Source organism: Musca autumnalis, unplaced genomic scaffold (genome assembly GCF_047663935.1).
Source record: "Musca autumnalis isolate F117 unplaced genomic scaffold, ASM4766393v1 scaffold_3, whole genome shotgun sequence".
Classification (NCBI taxonomy): Eukaryota; Metazoa; Arthropoda; class Insecta; order Diptera; family Muscidae; genus Musca; species Musca autumnalis.
The window spans coordinates 66361225-66385966 of record NW_027411866.1 but is presented as its reverse complement, the minus strand read 5'-3'; the positions used below and the strand labels follow the sequence as shown (position 1 = coordinate 66385966).

At 35.7% G+C, this 24742-nt stretch overlaps 1 protein-coding gene and 1 long non-coding RNA gene across 4 annotated transcripts in view; one reads left to right on the top strand and one right to left on the bottom strand.

Annotated features, from left to right (window-relative positions):
* Nucleotides 1-24742, bottom strand: part of Rbcn-3A (rabconnectin-3 alpha) — a 696059-nt gene that overhangs the window by 81095 nt on the left and 590222 nt on the right. The window lies entirely within an intron of this gene.
* On the top strand, nucleotides 6177-8457 carry LOC141399990 (uncharacterized). Its single transcript, XR_012412049.1, has 2 exons — nucleotides 6177-6437; nucleotides 6509-8457. It is a non-coding gene; the product is annotated as an uncharacterized lncRNA (long non-coding RNA).

The window sequence follows — 24742 nt, the reverse complement described above, 5'->3', positions numbered from 1 at the left end:
TATCTGGCACCTGCACTAATAAGATCTTTTGGCAAACTTTTTTTCCTGTTTCCGGTTTGAGATTTGAATATAGAGCTTCGTCGAGGTACGTGCTGAAACCTCTCGGATTTTAGTTGAGTTTCTTTGGGTGTTAGTTTTGTCGGATTTTTCGGAACTTTTTGTAGAGTAACGGGCCTTGTCCATTTTATTAGATACGCCGCTTGAGTTTTCCGATTGCGTGAGGCATAGGGTCGTCGCCCTCAAGACATTTGTTTTTCTCTTTTTGATTAAAAGACGGCAGGAGGGGTTTGATAGGCTCAAACTACCGATTGCTAGTTCTTACTTTTAAAATATATAAGCTTTAAGTAGTAATATATTTTTGTTTTGGTTTCGCGTACACACAGGGTGTACACAGAACTGGACTAATTGTAACCGAAGACTGGTCTTCAGCCTGACTCGAGGTCAACTGAAGTACCTTAAGGTTGTAGGGGCGGTTAGTCTGGAGAGCCTTCGGACGGCAGCGCTCAACCTTGAGTTGGAGCATTTTCCGTAGGACTGATTGTTGTCTGGTTGTCGATTTCCCAGTGTGTCTTTAGAAAGCCGTTCTATGCTTAACTAAAGATACACTGAAGAGACCTCGAGAAACACTTTGAGGAAATTTTAACCGGCAACAATCACTCCTACGTTTTGAACAGTCTACCTCATAGAACAATAGGGGTAGGCGAAGAGAACTGAAGAGCCTATCGAAGTTCTATTTTCCTTGTACCAGCCAAGACTATTTATTCGAATATTATTCGAACTAATTTTACCCGGACTTACAAACATTTATACTGATCCACCACAGCCTAGAGAAAATAATTTATTACCTCGATTTATTCTGTTTTACAGAATTTCTGAGCATTTGTTCTGGTCTTGAGAAACCTTGCAAGATTTATTGATGTTTGATTCGATTCTTTTCAAAATACCTGACCTGTTGTATCCATTCAGTATTCTGGTTGTGTTTTGTTGCTTATGAGAATTTCAATATTGGACTTTTACTATCTCGGCTATTAAAATATTTTTGGAATTTTGTTGAATTTACGACATCATACCTACCTTTTGGATAACCTGTTGATCATTGGAGAAGACATACTATTGAATTTTGATTTCCTGAACTTTTATTGAGATTTTTATTCGGACTGGTCAGTTCAATAAAATTTTTGAAAAGTTTATTGTTTTTTTTTTTGAGATTTCATTTTGATTTGGACATCATGCAGCCTGCTACAGGGGCCAAGCCAAAAACTTACGGCATTATTACCAGATCGACAAGCCAAGCAGTAGGAGAAGCTGCTGGAACAGAACAAGGTACTGAATCTGGTATCCCTGCTAGCGCCGATGGCAACGATCCGCCGACACCAAATGAATTGGCAAGTCCGCCTACTCTTGCGCAAGTAAATGAGCAACCAAGTACCATTACTAGGCCTTCGTTTAGTCCGTTGACCATTCGAGGTAATGATGAAGATCAGGTTGATAGACTTAGTAGCACAGGGGTTCTTGACGTTGTTCAGTCCGCCTTAGAGGCCACCCAAGCATCAATGGTTGAAACCATGAAAAAGGAAATGCAGAAAGCGGTTGCTGCTGCAGTTCAAGCTGCTTTTTCTCAATCTTCCGTTCCTCCAACTAATCCTATTAACAGACAAGAACCACCTTCTCAAAGCATTGATTGGCCTCATGATTTGCCACCACTACAAACTGATACAAGACATGCAGGTTCAGGGAGTCGTAGCAATGAAGTTCCAAATCGTTATAGGGAAGATTTTTGCAGACCCAGACATCCATACCTCAGCAAGTGGGGCATTAAGTTTGATGCTACCCCAAAGACACCGAATGTTGAAGATTTTATATTTCGTGTTGAACGACTTTGGCGAAGTTATGGTTGTTCCGAACAAGAATTAGTAGACGAATTTCACCACTTGTTAGAAGGCCGTCCTTCCCAATGGTATTGGGGAAAGATCCGACAGTATCCAAACATGAACTGGGAAAGTTTAAAGATCAGTATAGTCCATGAATTTCAGCGTTTTCAATCTAATTTAGATGTGATGCGGCAGATCATGGATAGAAAACAGGGTAGGAATGAATCTGCTACGCAATATATCGATGCAATTAGTAACCTGCGCACTCAGTTGAGGGAACCTTTGAAGGATTTCGAGGTTATTGACATCCTCAAAGCTGGATTGAAACCCAGTCTTGCTCATTTGACATTTAGTGGAACATTTTACTCCGTGGAACAATTTAGAAATGAAGTCAGGAAAGCCGAAGAGTTTCTTGAAAGAGAATCTTCATCGAGATTTAGGACAAGTCCACCCACGCGTATGGTGAACGAGATAAATGATTCCGATTTTGATGAAGTAGTACAGGAGGTTGAAGAGTTGAGGCTTCGGCCAAAGGCACCCGGTGTTCCTAAAAGTGAACCGATGCGTTGTTGGAACTGTAGTGACAGAGGTCACACTTTTAAGCAATGTACTAGTTCTCAACGTTCTCTTTTTTGTTTCCGCTGTGGTTCACCTGGTGTTACAGCTCCTCAATGTAACAACTGTAAACAAAACAGTCGCACTTTTGTTTCTTCTAAGGCCGAATCAGTTTCTACTCAAACTGTGGACTGACTAGTTTCTAACAATGTTGCCACTTTTACAGATCCACCTGTTTTTGACAATTCTATTTCAACCAGACATCCCACATACCCTGCTAGATCCAAACCAGATTTGACACAACCATTCCATATTCGCATGGCGAATTACCTGAAGGTCCGTAACAGAATTTTTAATTCTGAGATTTCAATTAAACCCGTTGTATCCAAAAGAATTTTAAAGGCTCGGGAACGATACCGACTTCGACGCTTAAGACGATTGTCTATTTCTTCTGCTCATATTTCTGATTTTAAGAATGATCCTCGACCATTCCGAGAAGTTTTGGTAAACGGCATACCTGTTTTAGCATTGTTTGACAGCGGCGCAACCGTTACGTGTTTAGGCAAAGACTGTTTTTCTCTCGTTGATGAATTAAAGTTGAACGTTATTCCTGTTTTCAAATGCAGTGTTGGCACTGCCAGTGGCCAACGTGTTCATTGTACCGGTAAAGTTAGAGTTGATATTTCCTTTAATGGCGAAACGAAAACTATGGACGTTTATTTGATTCCAGGGTTGGAAAATGCTATGTATTGCGGTGTCGATTTTTGGAAATTATTCAGCATTGCTCCCAAATTAATCAGTAGTCTCGATTTAAGTCCAAATCTTGTTGATCCCGACATGCATACTTTGTCTCCAGAACAAATTGAAGCGCTTGAGAAAGCCAAAACAAGTTTTCGAGATTTCGGAAAGTATGGTCTGGGAAAGACGAGTGTTGAGGAGCATATAATCGACACGGGCAATTCGGCCCCTGTGAAACAGCGCCACTACCCGGTGTCTCCTGCCGTGGAGTCTTTACTATACCAAGAGCTGGATAGGATGTTGAGTTTAGGCGTAATCGAACCTAGCAACAGCCCCTGGAACTCACCGGTCACATTAGTTCGCAGAGGCGAGAAAAACAGGCTATGCTTAGACGCGCGTAAGCTTAATGAGGTTACGGTTAAAGACGCTTACCCTTTGCCATTTATTGATGCTTTATTAGGGCGATTGCAAGAGACATATTTCATTTCGAGCATCGATTTAAAAGATGCATTTTGGCAGGTGCCCCTAGCGACTGAGAGCCGTCCGAAAACTGCGTTCACAGTGCCGGGGAGACCACATTATCAGTTTACCGTCATGCCGTTTGGGTTGTGTAATGCTGCCCAACGGTTATGTCGGTTAATGGACAAAGTGATCTCACCGGACCTGAAGAACAAAGTTTTCGTATACCTTGACGACTTATTAGTGGTCTCACCGGATTTTGAGTCTCACGTCGAACTGCTTCGCAAGGTAGGCGAATCGTTGTCTAGGGCAAACCTGACCATCAATTTGAATAAATCGAAATTTTGTCGTCGCGAACTGAAGTATTTGGGCTACATCGTGGGCGAGGGTAAGTTGAAGCCCGATCCTTCAAAAATTAATTCCATTACTGATTTGCCGATTCCAAAGAACCCTCGGGATGTTCGTCGATTTCTTGGCATGGCCTCATGGTTCAGACGTTTTATTAAGGACTATGCAGAGATCACAGCGCCAATGACAAGCACCTTAAAAAAGGGCAAACCGTTTTGTTTTGATGAAAAAGCAATCGAGGCTTTCGAAAAACTTAAAGTTGCTTTAACGACTAGTCCTGTTTTACACCATCCGGTATTCGATAAGCGATTTTATGTCCAGTGTGACGCCTCTAATCTGGGCATCGGTGCGGTCTTGTTCCAGCTGGACGCTGCGGGTCTGGAACGTCCCATCGCCTTTCATTCTGCGCAGCTCTCAAAGGCTGAGCAGAATTATAGTGTGACGGAGCGGGAGTGTTTGGCAGTCATTAGGGCGATAAAAAAGTTTCGACCTTTTATCGAGATGATGCCATTCACTGTCGTGACGGATCACAGCGCTCTGAAATGGTTGATGGGACAGAAGGATCTCAGCGGTCGGTTGGCAAGATGGAGTCTGAAACTCCAGGCATTTAACTTCGACATCCAGCACCGAAAAGGGTCACAAAATGTTGTCGCGGACACTTTATCCCGGTTACATATGGATGAAGTAAATATGTTTTTGGATGATAAGCCTTTGATTGATTTGGATTCACCAGAATTTAAAAGTGAAGAATATTCACAGCTTGTTTCTTTGGTTCTCGAAAACCAGGATAGTCTTCCGGACTTGAAAGTTTCTGATCACTTTGTATATAAAAAGACACTTCCGTCGGATGGACAACCGGTCCACGAAAATTTTATATGGAAACTTTGGGTTCCAACCGGGTTAACCGAAACAGTAATTGAAAACGCACACACTTCAAGTAAATGTCATTGTGGTATTGGAAAAACTATCGCGACGCTTCGGCAATATTTCTTTTGGCCTAAAATGGCAAAACAAGTTCAAAGTTTCATCAATCATTGTATCGTTTGCAAGGAGACTAAAGCTCCGAATAAAATATTAAGAGGAAAAATGGGTAATGAGACTGTCACTGATAGACCTTGGCAAAAGATCTTCATTGATTTTATAGGCCCGTTTCCGAGATCGAAATTAGGTAACGCCTTTATACTGATTGTTCTTGACCACATGACAAAATATGTTCTTTTAAAACCACTCGCGAAAGCCAACTCAAAAAGTGTTGTAAAATTTTTAGAATCAGAAGTCTTTCACAAATTTGGCGTGCCTCAGTTAGTCCATTCGGACAATGGGAAACAATTTGTTTCTCATGAATTCACTTCGTTTCTGCAGAGATACGGTTGTAAACAAATCCGAAACGCGGTTTACGCGCCACAAGCGAATGCCTCCGAGAGGGTCAATCGGAGCATTATCGCGGCGATTCGATCGTATGTTTCGGAAGACCAAGAGGATTGGGATAAATATTTATCCGCTATTGAATGTTCTTTAAGGTCCACGCGACACACTACACTTGGCTGTTCGCCATATTTTTCATTGTTTGGCACCCATATGATCACGCACGCGAGTGAATACGAATTGGCGGGAAAACTTGGCGTTTTAGAAGATGGCACTATAGAGATTATTCCGAAACCGGATATTTTGAGTTTGGTCCGAGATAATATAAAAAAGAAGATGCACGATTGTTATGAGAAAACGGCGACTCGTTACAACATTCGATCACGCGACATTAGCTACAAACCGGGACAGGAAATATTGAGACGAAATTTTGTTCTGAGTGACGCTTCGCGCCATCTTAACTCGAAACTGTGCCCTAAGTTTGTCAAATGCAGAGTTGTCAGAAAGGTAGGGACATCGCTCTATGAAATCGAAGACCTGCAGGGACGGAATATAGGGGTCTATCATTCGAAGGATTTACAACATATGGTACCGACGAAATAGATGCCCGGCCTTGAACTTTTCCAAGTTATGATTTTGATTGTTTTAATATCAGGGTCGCGGTTCTTCCCCACGTTCCCAGTAAAAGGTTGACTTCCCGAATCAGCATAACTCCGACTGGTCTTCGTAGACTGTTCGGGTTTGTTATGTCACCCTTGCTTTCAAAAGCGACGGCGTAAACTACGCTTTAGTTTAGGGCGGCGCAATCGATAATTGCAATCGTGTAATTTTTTTTATCGATGTGGCAACATTGCATCTGTCAATTACATGATGGACAACTACTCCGAATTTGCATCTCGTTCATTTACAAGAAGCCGGTAGTAGAGTAAAGACGTCCATCAAAAGAAAAGTGAAGAGACACAACAAAAACCAACAAGTTGTGCTGTGTGTGAGTGGAATTATTTCTTTTGCATTTTTAATGCAAATTTCCTGCAATTTTAGACGGTTTTCTTATTGGAATTTATTGCTGTATATTTATAATAAGTAATAAACATTCCAAAGGTGAGTTTTTGGTGAAAATAAAAGTGGAAGAAATTAAAAAGAAAATACAAACATTTTCTTTTCGTTTCCAGAATATTTTTTTTTGCGTTGCAACGAAATTGCCAAAAACGCATGGTCACACATACCACTACCACCACAAATAACCGTCAGCAGTAACTCACATTTTCAACCTTTTTGATCGAGAATTTTCTACCAGTGCATTTTGTGAAAATATTTGCATCAAGAATAATTGTGGATTAATTTTATGGAGTTTTGGCTAACATCCACGAGACATCTGCCACCACCAGTGTTCATTAAAAAGATAATCAATATTCTTCGACCACAAGTGCCGCCAAATTGAATTTTGTGAATATTTCTGGAAACATTAGTGGGAAGCATACATCCTCTTGCCGTTTTGCTTGCAAATTTTTTAACTCTTCCTTGGGGAAGCAGCTTTGAATCAAGATCCGAGTTTTTGTGTGACACCTTAGCCTTGCCTATCGAATCTTTGTGCAGTTCGGAAGCTAAAATCATTGTCAGTCCTCATCATTCCTGTGGGGCAATACCAACTCAACTTTAGCCTGCTTTTAGATCAAGAACAACAGTTACCAGCAATTTTGGCCTACAACTACAACAACTTGGGCTATAACACGACAAGTAGCCGGCCAGGATAGTACAGATAAGTAACAAAAGTGAAGAGTCTGAATATGTGTGTATCCTGAACATCGTGTTGTTTTTAGCATTGCATATTTTTCTGCCACAGGCAGGGAAATATGAAATCTAAATTTTGTCTTCAATCATTCGACGGTCAGCCGAACTAATTTGTTATTTTTTTTATATAACCTTATGTATTTCCTATATACCTAAGGGTATATAATATTATATATGTACATGTGTGTATCCCTATATACAAGTAGTGGATTTTGTAACGGGTCAACATCACGTGCCGTAACGGTACCCAACGAAACTTGTACAGTCATCATATTCCTTACTTGTGATCATTTTGGAATAAGAATTTATTCAGGACATTTTTTGCCCATTTTTGCAAACCATAAAAAAAAAATATATGAAATGTTTTGCGGATTTAAATTCATAGAAATATTTTCGCATCAATTTTTGTTTGTCCCGAATGAAATGGGTTCATGAATAATGGCGCGTTAATGATAAATTAATTATTGTAGAAACCTTAGGTGAGACCAGACGTCTATAACCCCAAAATAAAGCCTTTATTTCGGCACAAAAATATCAAAGTTATTCTTTGAATTCATTTACCATCATTTTGAAGTGTAATTTTAACAACTACATTTCAGAACGCCGAGGACCTAAAGACAAACAGATTTGATTTTTTTTCTACGAAATTATCTGGAATTTAAATCCATATTATTTTTGGTATTCCGACCCAGTAATTATACACACGTTTACAACACAATTTAGTTGAGGGTTGCTGCACGTGATTTGTCCAGTTTTGTGTAAATTTTGTGTAATTATTATGAATTTTTGTGTAATTTATTTATACAAATATTTTAACCTTGTATGACCTTTAAAGTCAATTATAAATTATCTTGAAATTTCTTTATATAAAAATAATTGAACTAAAGTCAATTCCTTGTACTTAAACCTTTTGCAAATTGAAATAATTTATCTGAAATTAGCAGCGAAACACATTGTTAATGTGTATCCCATGTTTTTTTTATTAACCGTTTTCAAAATTTTAAATCATTCTTTTAAGGAATGAATATGATCCTAATCAATTGAGCTCGATAGAATAGGACTTTTGATAGTTACAATCGAAGTGTGATTTAGCACTATTATATGTGGGATATACATCTTTTGAGTATAGCTATCTATATTCTTAGCTGTATACCTGTATGAACATTGATATATTTCTATACAAATGTAAATTTATATAATTTCTTAAATGAATTGGCTTCCATTTTGGAAGTAATAATTGTAATTTGATGTCCGAAACCATACCTTATCGAACTACCCTATCTTATAATTCGAATGTGCTATGAATAAATTAATGAATTCTGAATCTGAATAGTGTTGACCATTAGTCATTATGTGCTAGTTACTTGTATAAGGTAATGTAGGGGGTAATAAGGCAGCCGGTGGTTGATTTTTGGGAGCTATCATCATCGATGAGGCTCACTGGGGATTTTGTAGAAAATCCATTGGGAGGGCATGGTATCCCAGCAAACACCTTGGGTACCCATAACAGCAACAACATCATATCTTTTTTTTAAATAAAGCATCCTGTTTGTGATTGTGAATTAATAATGAATCAATTTTGTTTATGGCTAGTCAGGAGTGGCCACTGAGCTAGACCGAATTTCTTCAATGGCAAGTGCATACCAGCGACATCTTGGTATGCCTCATTCCCCTTTACACTCCGACCGAGCTACATAACAATGCGTTACAAACTTTTTGGGCAAAACCAACTTATAATACCCTCCCCACATAGTGGTGTAGGGTATAAAAACAATTGTATCAGTTCAAATATGTTCAGTGTTTCTTGGGGGGTAAAAATGAATTCCTTGTTACAAGAAACTGTTATCTTTGAGTGAAGACTACGAAACTATAGCAATAGGAGTGTGACTCCTTCGAAAGTTAAAAAGCAAGTGTCGTTGCAGATGGCATAATAGCGCTAACAAGGTCGTGATCAAAAACTACGAACGCAGCGTTCGAAAGCGTCCCTCTGCATCCGAACTGAGCGAAAATTACTTTTAGGAGAAATCGTGGGAAAGAAGGAATATAATAGTTTTACCCAGAATGTCGTTATTTTCGGATACAAACAAATATTTTTTGTGGATCTTTACACTAATATATCAACGAGATGTTGTACGATCGATACAAAAAGTTTTTTATACAATTATGGTGAATATATATTAAAAAATATAGAAAAAATACGACGGACCTTGTAAAAATTTCATATTTTGAGTACTTTAAGCTGTAATTACGTCATCGGGGGAAGTCATAGGATCTTTATATGGCATACCGGATATGCTTAGGGTGTCTACTATATTCAGTGTTGTGCATATCAAAAGCAACAAATCTAGGATTTTGCAGTAATTCAATTTTTGGATCCGTTACAATTTTTAAAAATGTAATATATTGTGGCCAGTTGTTCTTTATTATGTACAGAGAGCTTCCAACAAGTTGTTTTTGTACTTTGTCGTTGGATGGGATAACAACAACAATAATATTGGCTGATCCTCGAGAACGGGGATTGCAAAACAAAAGCAACAATAGAATATTATTAAAAATTGTAGTGTCATCGGTGTTATTTAACTGTACTTTTGACTTAAATTTGCCTTTTGGGGCATGGTAGTGTCATTTTAGAAAGGATTTGCATTTGTTATCCTAACAGGGTTGCCACTTTCTACAACTTTTCCCATGGTCTGGGGAAAATCTCATAATACCCTCAAATCAAAAATTGTTTCCCTCATATAAACATCTAAATTTTAAAATGTTCATTCGGAAAGTGGATTAATATCAACCGTTCTTTTGTTTGCCGCATAATAAAAAAGTTAAACAACCGAATAGTGGTAAATACGATACATCCTGGTGTAAACCCCTTGAGGCCATTGGCACATTGTGGCTAGAAACGTTGGAGAAACTTTAAAAATAATGCGAATAGAAACACCCAAGTATTAGTTGGGGCTCTTATTTCCGATACATGGCCCAGAGTACTTCGCAGAGGAAGTTTTGAAACCAATTTGAGAAGTTATACAGCTCCCAACTCAAACAACACAACGGTCAAGAACCCATAGTTTCAACAAACAGTGAGTAAAATATCCTCATATGGCTAAATCATACAGGTTTTTTATAATTTTTGTTATTAAATCTTATTTTTAATATAATTTATTGAAAATAAAATAAAAAAATCTTATTGGGTCGCTTAAACCATATAAAACATTGCATTTTCTACCAGTGTTTCATAAATTGTCTTACTTTGGGTATGTCAATGGTTTCTTGGCCAGTGTATAACTTTTCAAATTGTTTTCAAAACTTCTTCTGCGAAGTACTCTAGGTCATATATCGGAAATAAAAGCCCCAACTAATTCTTGGAAGTTCCTATTAGCGTTATTTTTAAAGTTTCCCCAACGCTTTCCGCCAAAATGTGCCGATGGACTTGAGCGGTTTACACAAGGATGTATTGTGTTTACCAATATTTGATTTTTTAACTTTTTATTATGCGGCAAACAAAAGAACGGTTGATATTAATCCACTTTCCGAATGAATATTTTAAAATTTAAATGTTTATATGAGGGGAAAAAATTTTGATTTGAGGGTATTATGAGATTTTCCCCAGACCATGGGAAAAGTGGTAGAAAGTGGCAACCCTGTTAGGACAACAAATGCAAATCCTTTCTAAAATGACACTACCATGACTCAAAAGGCAAATTTAAGTCAAAAGTACAGTTAATTAACACCGATGACACTACAATTTTTAATAATATTCTATTGTTGCTTTTGTTTTGCAATCCCCGATCTCGAGGATCAGCCAATATTATTGTTGTTGTTATCCCATCCAACGACAAGGTACAAAAACAACTTGTTTGAAGCTCTCTGTACATAATAAAGAACAACTAGCCACAATATATTACATTTTTAAAAATTGTAACGGATCCAAAAATTGAATTACTGCAAAATCCTAGATTTGTTGCTTTTGATATGCACAACACTGTACTCCAGTATTCAAATATATAATACTAGCATGTGCCCGCTACTTCGTTAGCGGAAGTAACACAATTATAAAGAAAATCTCAACATTAAAACTATTTTTTAATAGAAATCATTTTTGTTATTTCTGACCGATTTCTGAATTTAATACCCTAATTTTGTCTTCAACAGCAACTCATATGTACAACAAAACAAACATTATTGAAAAAATTTTTGTTTTAATTTGAAATTGAAAATCAAAATTTTTACAAATTCATCGTTTGTAATCATTTTTTGTCTAACTGGATTTTAACGAAAGAAAATCTTTTGTGCGACACCTGTTATGTGAAAACAAAATTATTTAGCTTATAGCAAAATTTTATAGTTTACTTGAAGTTTATACCATTATCACCAACTGCGACATCTGTTGCAATGGAAAATAACAACCTTCATTGTCTTTCCAATATACAGTCTGTCGCAAAAATTAGTATACACCGTTGGAACCAAAATGTATTAGGGATAAATATCACTATAACTTATTGAAAACAACAAACAATTAGTTTTATTTGATAGACAAGAAGGTTGTCTTCCGTAATAACAATTAAAAGTGCGCAATATTTGCATACATTAGCAAATGTACGGTTCGAATCCCAAATAGACCAAAATTTATGTCGCAAAAGTTAGTATACAACGGAGAATCCTCGTGGAACTGTGTAAAAAATTCTTGATATTTTTGAACAAAATGAAACTAAATAAGTACTTAAGATCATAAAGAGTATATTAATTGGTTTTAATGGCAGTTATAGTACTTATAGTGACAAGTCCAACGTACACTGGATCGTAAAATCCACAAAAATTGGTCATCTACAAATACAACAACTGTAGCGGCAAAATTCCGAGTGTTATGTCCTGTTTATGAATTCTAAAACCATGAAATGCACAGAAAAGCTCTAAAGTTTCAATTTGGGGTGATCTTGATCGAGTTTCGACTTGTCCTGTTTGAAAAAACGGAAATTTCTTGAAGGAAACCCATACTTTTGAGGCCATTGTCCTTTTGAAACATGCAATAATCCTTAATCCTTACACATAAGGACTTTCCGTTGTAAGCCCTACAGTTATACTGTCCTACCGGCCTTTCAGAAGTATCGGACATGCTTCTCGTATCCCTAGTGTATAATTTACTACTAATGTCTAATGAACTACTTCTAACTGATCCATTTAGTTGTATTTTGGTCCTAAGTGAAGCGAACACAGCTTTTCAGAACGTTTTTGCACAATCCATGCGTTATAACAGCAGAGAAAGCTCTGTATTAAAATTTTAAATTAGCTATCATATCCTTCTGTGGTGGTGGAGCTTACACCAGAACTTGAGGTTCTCCTACTATTTATTTTTGGTGGGAATGTGAAAAGGGACATAATTTGTGAGAAAATTAACTGAAAAGGAAAGTCCTTTTGGGTAAGGCTTAAGGATTATTACATGTTTTAAAAGGACAACGGCCTCAAACGTATGGGTTTCCTTCAAGAAATTCCCGTTTCTTCAAAAGGGACAAGTCGAAACTCGATCAAGATCACCCCATATTGAAACTTTAGAGCATTTCATGGCTTTAAAATTCATAAACAAGACATAACATCCGGAATTTTGTCGCTACAGTTGTTATATTTGTAGATGACCAATTTTGTGGATTTTACGATCCAGTGTACATTGGACTTGTTACTATAAGTACTATAACTGTCATTAAAACCAATTAATATGCTCTTTATGATCTTAGGTACAGATTTAGTTTCATTTTGTTTAAAAATATCAAGAATTTTTTACACAATTCCAGGAGGATTCTCCGTTGTATACTAACTTTTGCGACATAAATTTTGGTCTTTTTGGGATTCGAACTGTACATTTGCTAATATATGCAAATATTGCGCACTTTTAATTATTATTACGGAGGACAACCTTCTTGTCTATCAAATAAAACTAATTGTTTGTTGTTTTCAATAAGTTATAGTGATATTTATCCCTAATACATTTTGGTTTCAACGGTGTATACTAACTTTTGCGACAGACTGTATATTGGTTTACTGTTTGTTCTGTTTTAGTTGAAGATTCAATCATATGATTGTTTAAGTCTGGAGTATTCCCCCATTGGCTTAACTTCATCACTTATCTCTTTGCAGAGAAAAATGTTTACAAAACGCACTGACAGCAAATATTTTGTTCTGGTGTTTTTTTGGGAAAGCCGAAAAGTGAGCATCACTCTCATTAACATGGGAATACTCCAGACTTAAACAATCATAAATTGGTTTACGATAAAATAAATGCTCCTAGAAGTAAACTACAAAATTTGAAATTGTTTGTCATATTTTACGGTATTAAGGAATTATAGCATTTCATTTGACAAATGTGTTGCCAACTAAGTACATATGTAAGTAATAACAGTGAATAATAAGGATTTTTGTTATTGTTATTTTTTGTGGTTCCAGGACGAATTTTGCAAAACCCAGCCTTATCTCGCACATTTGCAACAACAGTGACCTACTGCTAAAATTTCAAGCTCCTAGCTTTAGCCGTTTTAGCTGGGCGTTGATGATGAGTCAGTCAGTCAGTCTGTCACTTATCACCAAACTCAAATATATAATAGATAAAGTTCATAGTGCCCATGATTCGGACATAACCTAAAAATCGTCATGAAAACTGCTAAAAAGATATAATTTACCAGTGATATCATTAACACATAAGCATTTACTTCTCGTTGGCAGACTTTATGACGATTTTTAGGTTATAGTCGAATCATGGGCGCTATGAACTTTATATTATATACATATTTTAATACTGGATTATATAGTAGACACCCTAAGCATATCCGGTATGCCATATGAAGATCCTATAACATCCCCCGATGACGTAATTACAGCTTTAAGTACTCAAAATATGCAATTTTTACAAGGTCTCGTCGGTGTCATTTAAGTGTTCCATACGCCATTTTTGACTTTTTGAGATACAGGTGGTTTCTAGGGATTTCCGGTATGCTCTTTCTGAATTTCTAGTTGGCTTTCTTCTATCTGCTCTAGTTTCCGAGATATTCACGCCTCGACGGGAAACCATAAACTTTTTTCAGTTATGAAATTAATATTTTAAAAACTTACAAGTTTGAAAACACATTTCAAAAATCAGAATTTTAATTTTTGATTTAGAAGTATTTAATTTATTGAGGCAAAGATGGACAATTTTTTTGTCACTTTGTTCCATGTGAGTTAGAATATTTCACATTTGTGTCATAAGTGCGGATATGGAACAAATCGACAAAAATTCTTTTTTTAAAAAAATCTCTATAACTTTTATATTCCTCTAAATTTTTGCAAATATACTCTATTTACTATTGTTAATATTTCAAGTCAGAAATATGTGTAAATATTTGCTTTAGTCAGATCCACACAGTTGTGACGCAAAACTTTAAAATGCGATTATCTCAAAACGGGCAAATGGCGTATGGAACACTTAAGCATGACACCGACGATATGTTTTCTATATTTTTTATATATATTCACCATAATTATTTAAAAAAAAATTTGTATCGATCGTACAACATCTCCTTGATTATTAGTGTCAAAAAATCCACAAAAAAATATTTGTTTGTATCCGAAAATAACGAAATGCGAGGTAAAACTCGAAAAAAAAGATTTTGAGCTATATGTCAAGAACAAAAGAGAGAAAATAGAGAAAACCCGCGATCGGATTTGAACATAACTCGTCGATTTGAGTTAGAAACAAAAAAAAAAATCGGTTGAAACATTTAACTTTTTCTATTTTGTTTAGCAGTGATATTCATGATTGGAGGATTGTTTTCTCGGGAAAAATCAATTCCTCGACAGTTGCATTCGGCAAGAATATTAATGATTGCGCCGATGAAGAAACAAAAAAAAAAAAATTCGGTTGAAACATTTAACTTTTTCAATTTTGTTTAGCAGTGTTAATCATGATTGGAGGAATGTTTTCTTGGGAAAAATCAATTACGCGACAGTCGAATTCCGCAAGAATATTCATGATTGGGCCGACGAAGAAACAAAAAAAAAAACAAGTAAGAAAAGCGTTAAGTTCGGTCGGGCCGAACTTTTTATACCCTCCACCACAAATTTCAGCCATTTCGGTGGATTAATGTGGCCACAACCTTCAAAATACCGAAATTCGGAAGGTACCGTTCTAGGGAAAGTTTTATACACCTAAAGAAGACTAAATACCAAATTTCAGCCATCTCGGTGTGATAATGAGGCTAAAACGTTCAAAATATCGAAAATCGGGAGATATTGTATTATGGGGGCTATATCAACACCTGGACCTATATAAACATTTTATGGTAGAAATGTTTCTTAGCCTCTGGAAACACAAAATACAAAGTTACAACCGATTCTTTGGTCAAATGGGTCTAATACATTCAAAATATATTAAAATGACGCGTACTTTATATGGGGCCTTATATGGGGCTATACCAAAACGTGGACCTATATAACCCAACTTTGGTAGGAATGTTTTCTGGCCTTTCAAGACACAAAATACCAAATTACAACCAATTCTGTGGTCAAATGGGTCTAATACATTCAAAATATATTAAAATTACGCGTACTTTATATGGGGCCTTATATGGGGGCTATACCAAAACGTGGACCTATATAACCCAACTTTGGTAGGAATATTTTTTGGCCTCTGGAGACACAAAGTACCAAATTACAACCAATTCGGTGGTAAAATGGGCCAAATATCTTAAAAATTCCTTAAACGACGACGCGTCACGCGTCATTTTGAATGGGGGCCATACGAAAGCGTGGACCTACATAGCCCGCTTTCAATACCAAAAGTCCTACGTAAATATAACATATTTTCCCAAAATTTCATCAAACTACGTCAATCCGTTCGGACGCTAGAGTGATTTCCACAGACGGACAGACAGACAGACGGACAGACGGACGGACATGGTTATATCGATGTAGAATTGCACGCTGATCAAGAATATATATACTTTGTGGGGTCTACAATGATTATTTCGAGTAGTTACAAACGTAGTGACAAACTTAATATACCCCCATCCTATGGTGGAGGGTATAAAAAAATTCGGTTGAAACATTTAACTTTTTTAATTTTGTTTAGGAGTGTTAATCATGATTGGAGGAATGTTTTCTCGGGAAAAATCAATTACGCGACAGTTGAATTCCGCAAGAATATTCATGATTGGGCCGATGGAGTTTTTTAATTTTTACTGTAATCGGGACGCGCAACTGTATTTGTATAAAACTTATTATGTGATTCTAGTACTCGCGTTTTCACATTTTTAATATATATACAGTTTGTCAAGTAATTGTTTTCGAACCACGTAAACTTACATTTTTCTGTATTAATTTATGAAAAAATTACTGATAATTGTGATAAAAATGTCGGTTTTTTTTGCAAAAATTAGTTGGACGACTTATTTAAGACAAGATAGGATGTATAAATAAAAAATAATTGACGTAGTCAAACAAAAAATGACGAAAACCAATAACTACATGTAATGCATGTTGTCAAATAAATGTTTTCTAAAATGTAATGGAGGTTCTAATATACCCCATATTTTCGGTAAATACTTGAAAATCAGGACAATTTATGAATTTTTTTTTTTAACAGGGAGTAACTACTAACAAGTATCAACAATATTAGTCATCGAATATCCGTACTAGGAGGGTTACCATATGGACCAAGGGAGTACCAGGTCATATTACATGTAAACAGGGTCCTGTAGGTTTTAAACCGGGAATATTTAAAAACTAAGACGTTTTATGAGTTTCTTTAGTTCACTAGGATGGATTGTCATCAACTAAAATAAATATTACCTTCAGAATAATAAAATCAGGAGGGTTGCCAGATGTACGAAAAAGGTACCAGGTTATATAAACAGTAAATGAGACCATCTGAATCCATAACCAGGGCTTAAGATTTGTTTATTTAACTCAAATTGAATTAATGGATAAGGCAATTCTCCAAAACAAACCAAAATATGACATAAAAGTACAAATATCGCTTAGAAATACATATGCAAGATATTGTCAGTCTATACTGATTTTATAATGGACATCCGATTTCAACTGTTTAGAGCCAGTTCAGAGGAATTCTCTAAGTTTTTTGGCTTCCATGGTAACACTTGAATCATTATTTTGCCGTCAGCATTATTTTCCCCTTAAAAATATGCAACAGTTGTACTGCAGAGTACACGAAGTGAGTCCAATAGGTCGTAGTAGGCATTTCTGAACATTGTCGAGATCTGTACCCCATACATTTCTAAGCAATATTAATATCTTACTGCGATATTTCCGATAGTTTCGTGAAATGTTATTATCTCCTAATTAATTTTAAGTGAAACATCAAACTTCGGTGCCCTGTTTTGAGACACAGGTGGTCTCGTTTACTGTTTTTATAACCTGGTACCTTTTTCGTACATCTGGCAACCCTCCTGATTTAATTATTCTGATGGTAATATTTATTTTAGTTGATGGCATTACATCCTAGTGAACTAAAGAAACTCATACAATGTCTTAGTTTTCAGATATTCCCGGGTTTAAAACCTATAGGACCCTGTTTACATGTAATATGTCCTTGTACTCCCTTGGTCCATATGGTAACCCTCCTAGTACGGATATGCCATGCCTAATATTGTTGATACTTGTTGGTAGTTACTCCCTGTTAAAAATAAAATTCATAAATTGTCCTGATTTTCAAGTATTTACCGAAAATATGGGGTATATTAGAACCTCCATTACATTTTAGAAAACATTTATTTGACAACATGCATTACATGTAGTTATTGGTTTTCGTCATTTTTTGTTTGACTACGTCAATTATTTTTTATTTATACATCCTATCTTGTCTTAAATAAGTCGTCCAACTAATTTTTGCAAAAAACCCGACATTTTTATCACAATTATGAGTAATTTTTTCATAAATTAATACAGAAAAATGTAAGTTTACTTGGTTCGAAAACAATTACTTGACAAACTGTATATGGGCAATATTATTGAAAATTTAACATCGTTGAAGCCAAGGTTTGTTGTAAATTATTCTTGTGTTGATGATGTCTGCTGCGTGGAGGAAATGAAAACGATGCGTGTTGCTTGGTTGAAGGCTTTATTACGAGTGTTCTTCTTTGACAATATTTACATCTTACTTGCTACCTATGAAATTATTTACATGCACATCTTGTGTGTGCCACACAATGCGAACTGATCGCTATTGCTCTGCTCTGTATGTGTGTTGTGTGTTGCCGAACACATCGTGAGGATCCCAATATTACAACACTCCTCCTCAACACACATACCAAAACTCAACAATTAAAATTCTTTATTTACACATCAAAATAAAAATTTGTAAACTTATTACAAAAACTACAAAAATACACACAGTATTTGTTGAACTACTTAAGTTCTAAATATTTCAAATTATTTGCATATTTCAACTCATTATGCTCCTCCTGCATAATGTCCCGCTTCATAGGGGATCGACAATGGTTGACCTAACGGCTTTTCTATTTCTAGTTCTGCGAAACTCATTCGCTTCATGTGTCTGATCGTCTTCTCGTTGACTTGGGCTCTCCAAATCACGACGACCGTAACGGCACTTTCTTTCAGTTGTTGTTGTTTTCTCCATCAACATCTTCTTTCTGGGCTCGGTGTGCACAAACAAATTTCCGACGCCATAAAAATTGCATTGCAGGTCCCGCACAAACAACACATATTTTAGCTCGATGTCACCCTCTTTGATAAGCACATTCCCCCTTCCTTTTGCTTCAATTTGCTGGCCATCTGCAAGGGAAATCTTTTCTCTATGGTGCTCAAAAGTCGTAAACACATTACGATCACAGCATAAATGTTTGGAGGAACCGCTATCTAAGCACCATGTGTTCTTTTCTACGTTGTTGTTGTCACTCTTCGTGTGCGCATGCTCATGGGGATTTCTCTGCTTACCCTTTTTCACTGCTTGTCTGCATTCGGCTGCGTAATGGCCTCTGTCGCCACAATTGTAACATTTTACATGTCTTCTTGTGCGCGAATGCCGTTGTTTGCTACCTGCATAGTTGTTGTTGTCGTATCTGTTTTGCGTATTGGAATTTTCTCTTCTGTTGTTGTTGCTACATCTCGCGCTTTGTGCCATAAACGCCTGGTTGGAAAAATCTCTGCTAATAGCCTGTGATGAATTTCGTCTTTCGGTATCTTCAGCTAATTTTATCTTCAACGTACACAGCGTAGGTAAATCATCACATTACTCTAGCGCAACAACCAAATTCTCGAAGGACTCTGGCAAACTGGCGAGGATCATTATCACTAACAGGTCTTCAGCCAACTCTATACCTGTGTCAGCCAGTTTATCCACGACGGACGTGAATTCGCACAGGTAGTGCTGGATTCCTTCGCCTTCACCCACCTTCATATTGAGCAACTGTTTGAACAGCGAGACCTTCCTCACTGATCCTTTCGGTCGATGTACTGCACTCAAACTGTCCCATGCTTCTTTAGCCGACTTACAGCTCTTGATGTAAGAAAGCTGGACAGGACTTCACTCAATATGATCGTTGCCATTGCCTTTTCGTCACGATTCTTCCAGGATAAATTCTCTTCTGCCTTTTCAGAGATCACACTCCAAAGTTCTTGGTGGATCAAAACGGACTTCATCTGCAAACACCATGACTCGTAGTTTTCTTCCGTTAACTTGTCAATATTGTACATTGAAGACATTTTGTTTTGTTTGCCTTCGACTGACGATACTAAACAACTGATAACAGTTATAACAAAATGTTTCACACACTCCAATGGTTTTCTTCTTTGGCACTTCCAATCACACAGATTGATTTTTCACTGCAACACTTTCAATTCGTTGTCCTTTGTCTGATCCTGGTCACTATCAATTTATTTTTCCAATACGTCTTTTCCTTAGTTGATTTCGTTAGCGTTGTCCTTTAGAGTATCCTGGGCCCATAACCTGTTGAAACTTATTCTTATGTTGATGATGTCTGCTGCGTGGAGGAAATGAAAACGATGCGTGTTGTTTGGTTGAAGGCTTTATTACGAGTGTTCTTCTTTGACAATATTTACATCTTACTTGCTACCTATATGTGTGTTGTGTGTTGCCGAACACATCGTGAGGATCCCAATATTACAACAAGGTTTACCCCTTTATAACTCGCGAATAGTGGTTGTATATTGTACACTTTAAATGCTTTTGGATAAAATGAAATGTTTTTAGACTTAGCAAAAAATATTGGCCTTCAAAGTTGATTTGCGTGGAAGCTGTGGCTATATTTATGTTAAAAATGGGTTGAAGACAACGTGACTTTTTTTGTTTTCTCTCGATTTGTGATTAAACCATATTTTACCCGATTTTCCTGTCAAGTGAAAGTAGAAGCCAATTAAATAAGGATCATCCCACCAATGTATAAATTTTCAAAATTTTGATCTGCGTCTACCATTAAATGATGCTGACATTTTGAAGCCAGCTTTTAAGTGTTTTTTTTTTTCAAATTTTCTTATAATTTCGTTCCGCAAACTGGTTTTTCAAAAAATCATGTATAGGAATGAAGAACTCACGGTTCTGATTTATGAATTTATGAATGTAGCCTACACAGAATTTATGAATGTAGCCTACACAGCTTCAGAGAAATATGTATCCAAATACGAAAATTTAGTGCGAACAAATTTCTAAAAATCATTTATTTCGGGTCTAATTTGTACAATTGGCATTCGATTTACTCGTGCATGATTGCAAATTTTAATTAGGAAATTCCAAGGTAGGAAAATCACCTAATATTGTTTTTGAATATATCGCTCATTTTATCGCGTATTCTGTCGGCCGCTTGCACTGCTATGAAAAAACTAGTGCAGCATCTTCCTTTTTGCGAAAACGGAGATTTAAAAACTTCACTGATAAGAGAACTACATTCATTTTATCTCAAAAATAGTGTGTGATGCTACATCCACGGTTCTTGACTGATTGCCTTGAAATAGGTATATATCGACGCAGATTTTCATGGTGACACTAAAACCGGATGCGGAACGAAATTGTATGAACTTTGCGCAAATTAGCGATGTTTTATAGGTTTTTTAATGCTAAGATGCAGCCGATGCTACATCTTAGCGTCCAAATTATATTTCGAAAAATATATACAAATTAAAATATATGGTCTTGCTGTACATGAAAATCACATGCGGACAAAACGATTTTGATACTTACGCGATTTACACATATTTTAATAATGTATATAAGTTAAAACGGTTTATTTGAACTCTATTTCCGTTTAAGAAGTCTAATGATTTATTTCAACAACCCGATAACTTTCCTCAATGGGAAACCTTCTATGTGAATGTAGATAAAGCAAAATCCGCCCATTTTCTTGGGAGTTTCAAGAAAAATAAAAGAAGTACTCCTATAGAATTTTTCCAATATTTTCAACTCTGGAATGCATGTGAAAACTATTATTCCAAACCAAAATTTGTTTTTTGTAACACAAATATGTGCTTATTTTGGCTATAATATCCTAACTACTATCCCGATGATTATAAGTTTGGTCTCATTTGATTCCCCGTGGAGTCTTTATTTAAAACTGTTATTTTTTCAATTTTTGAAGGGTAAATGGACCTATATTTTCAAAGAATTCGATTACATTTAAAATTTTATCTATTTTTTGTAAATTCCGCGAATGCTGAGTAATTTTAAGTTATTAGCTGTGTTCCTTTAATTACCTGAGGTTACCATTTTTCCCATTTGTTACCATTTTTAACCTGCAAAGCGTTCCTTAACCCCGAAAATTCGATTACATTTAAAATTTTATCTATTTTTGTAAATTCCGCGAATGCTGAGTAATTTTAAGTTATTAGCTGTGTTCCTTTAATTACCTGAGGTTACCATTTTTCCCATTTGTTACCATTTTTAACCTGCAAAGCGTTCCTTAACCCCGAAAAGTGGCAAAACTGGAAGCAATTTTTGAGAGATTGAGAGTGGAGAGAGAGCGAAAATGGCTTTCTCTTCTACCACAGGCTACCAGCAAAATTTCTGCAGGTAAAAATTGCAGAACTGATTTTTCGACTTTTGTTTGACGATTATTTCACAAATAGACGATAAACAGAAGAAAAAGTCGAAAACTAAATAAAAAACTGTGAAATAAAAGACGAAAATTGATTTTTTTATGTTTCTTTTTGACATTGCTGCCAGATATACCATTTTTCCGTTCCTTTACTTTTCTGGTAAAAATGTTCAGAGAGAGCAATTTTGAGCAACTTTGACACTTTTCTCTTTTACCACCCTTACCATTAAAAAAGTAAAGGAACAATGCTATTATCTCTCTCTACTAATTGTCAGTACACAGTCAGTTAGTTACTTTGCAACCACCAATTAATAGACATCTCATCTGTACATATTTCGTTATATTTCATTGTTCTTCATAATTAATACGTTATTTCAACTCATAAAACAACTTAAAGTTTTATTCAATAAATTAATTTATTGTTATGTTTAAACATCGTCTTTCATTCAATCGACCACCTCTGTAAGAACATAACAATTTGGCGACGAGGATTGTGAATTGAATACAGTACTCAGTAACAAAACTCCCTTATTTCTTCTGTAGACTGGACATCAGTATGTCTATGTAAGAGTCACGAAGACCTTGAATTTGTAATAATTAAATTTTATGATATCCTTAATAAATTTGTCTCAGAGTGTGTCCCTAATGTCAGAATGAAAAACTCCGGTAAATATCCATGGATAACATCCGAACTTTCGTCCATAAAAAATTCCAAGAATAAGCTTTTTCGGAAATATAAAAAAACTGGCTCTTCTATAGACTATGCCAATTATTCCCTTGCTCGATCCAAGTATACTTTAGAGTCCAGTAGATTGTATAATCTTTACCTCAACAAGATTAAGGATAATTTTAAATCAAATCCAAAATCCTTTTATGAATTTGTTAACTTGAAAAGAAAAGTTTCCTCTAAACCAACTATTCTGAAATTCAATGACCAAGAATTTGTAAATAACTCTGATATAGCTGAAGGTTTTAAAAAATTCTTTACTACAACCTATTCAAGTGCAGTTTGTCAAATTAGAGACCCTTACCCTTATAAGTTATCCAAGATAGACCAAATAAGTATGCCTTATTTAAAAACTCAAGACGTTTCCAGAAGTTTACGAACTTTAAAGTCAATAAAAAGTCCAGGCCCTGACGGGATTCCCAGTATAATTCTCAAGTTTTGTTCCGCTACATTATCAACTCCTTTAACACAACTGTTTAATTATTCCCTTAAATTTGGTCATTTTCCAACTTTATGGAAAAAATCTTACATTATTCCTCTACACAAATCTGGCAGTCTATCAAATGTTTCGAATTATAGAGGAATTGCAAAATTAAGTGCAATTCCTAAACTATTTGAAAAACTAATCACGGATGTAATTTCCATCAAAATTCAACCCATGCTAAGTCCATATCAGCATGGTTTCCGCAGTGGTCTCTCAACAATAACAAATCTGATTGAATTTACATCGATTGTAATAAAAGGATTTGTTCAGCGTTATCAGACTGATACAATCTATACAGATTTTAGCAAAGCTTTTGACAGAGTCAATCATAAGCTTCTGCTACATAAATTAGGTTATATAGGCTTCAATACAAATTTACTCAAGTGGATAGCATCCTATTTGCAAAATAGATCTCAAATTGTTCTGTTTGAGGGATGTTTTTCAAAGTCGATTTTTGTTCCGTCGAGTGTTCCACAGGGAAGTCACCTTGGACCGGTTCTTTTTCTTTTATTTATAAACGATTTGCCAAGTTCAATAATGTACTCCAAATTGCTAATGTACGCTGATGATGTTAAGTTATTCATTTCTCATAATTCTCTGATGCAAGCTGATTTACTTCAAACTGATTTAAATAACCTTTTTCAATGATGCAAAATAAATTGTATGTATTTAAATTTGAATAAATGTAAACATATGTGTTTTTCCAGATCATCTTCTTTGACAAGGCAATTCAATATTAATAATTTTGTTCTATCATCTGTAGAATCATTTGTTGATCTTGGTCTTTTGATGGATCCAAAATTAAATTTTAACAATCATGTAATTTCTATGTTAAATAAAGCCTATGGAGTCTTAGGATTTATAAAAAGATGGGCCAAAGAGTTTTCTGTTCCATATATAACTAAGCAATTATTCACTTCCCTTGTAAGACCTATGTATATTAGAATATGGATCTGTCGTATGGGATCCGCTATATGGAATCTATTGCTATAAAATCGAATCAGTGCAAAAGCAATTTTTACTTTTTGCATTGAGAGGTTTACATTGGAATAGTAATTTTGAATTGCCTTCATACTCTAGCAGGCTAAAGTTAATTCGATTGCCTACATTAAAAAGTAGACGTATTATGTTGAATACTATGTTTGTTTTAAAAGTATTGAATGGTAGTGTGCCGTCTGATTTCTTAATATCGTCTATTAGAATAAATGTTCCTTTTAGACCTAGTAGATTTTATCAATTCTTATATATAGATTTTCACCGAACCAATTATTCGATGGGTGAACCACTTAGCAAAATGTGTACTGATTTTAATTCCATGTACTATAATGTGGACTTTTGCATGAGTTTCGAAGTCATAAAATCT